The following is a 944-nucleotide window of genomic DNA, read 5'->3' as shown; positions in this document are numbered from 1 at the left end:
ATATATTTCTGACCCGTGTGCCGCGGGGCTGCCGATCACGGCACTGTTGTTTAGTTACTGCTGAATCGTCGCTCTTGCATGTAGATAAACTCAGTTTGCAAATGTTACTTGTAAAGTCACAAGAGAATAGAACCGTTTGTAGAATACGATGTGTAAATAATATATTGTGGCCTGTTTAAAGTGACCTGTGTTGCAGGTTGTTGTTGTTAGCTAATGTGTCTTACAGTTTGGCAGAGACAGTTCTGTGATTCTTTTATTTTATTTTATCCTTTTGGTCAAATATTTGGAAGATTTCTTATCGGAACATATCACAAATCTCCGTCATATCACCTGTGCAGCGAGCGGGCTGCCGGGCCAGTCGGTGAGCGCTTCAAACGGCGTCTGAGGCGTTGTGGGAAACCTTTGACAGATTGAGATTCGCTCCCTTGCCTATTACCTTTGATGCTTTCAGTTTCACAGCCAGCCTCCATATTTCCAGTATAGTTGAAACTGTAACTCTGCCTTGTTCTGCGTTTACAGTGGATTTTTATTTTTTTTAAACATGTTGCTTTTTTCTGCCTTTTCTGTGAGGATGTAAAGTGTCAAGAGCATAGCAATAATGACTCTGTGAACAGGAATGTGTTGTGCATTATCATATTCCAGTATTCCCTACGTGCTGCTGGTGTCCATAAGCTCGGTATAGACTCGTCCTCTTTAGCTTGCTGCCAGCTCCTGAGCCCTGCGTTGCTGTACTGTGTGATCCTTAAGTGAACTTGTCAGGTCATTTCTGTGCTTCAGTAGCGCTCCTGTCAACATGCTCTCGCAGTTTGTGTTGAGCCCTCAGTCTTCTATAACTTCCTGCATCTTTGTCGCTGGCGGCGCTTACTCTCTGCACGGAGCGCTCTTTATCCAAAAACAGAAGCAATAACCCAGCTTGACTTGATGTTTCTGGTGCTCGGAGTGAA

This window comes from Astatotilapia calliptera, chromosome 9 (assembly GCF_964374335.1).
Source record: "Astatotilapia calliptera chromosome 9, fAstCal68.1, whole genome shotgun sequence".
Classification (NCBI taxonomy): domain Eukaryota; kingdom Metazoa; phylum Chordata; class Actinopteri; order Cichliformes; family Cichlidae; genus Astatotilapia; species Astatotilapia calliptera.
Note: the sequence above shows the minus strand (reverse complement) of the source record.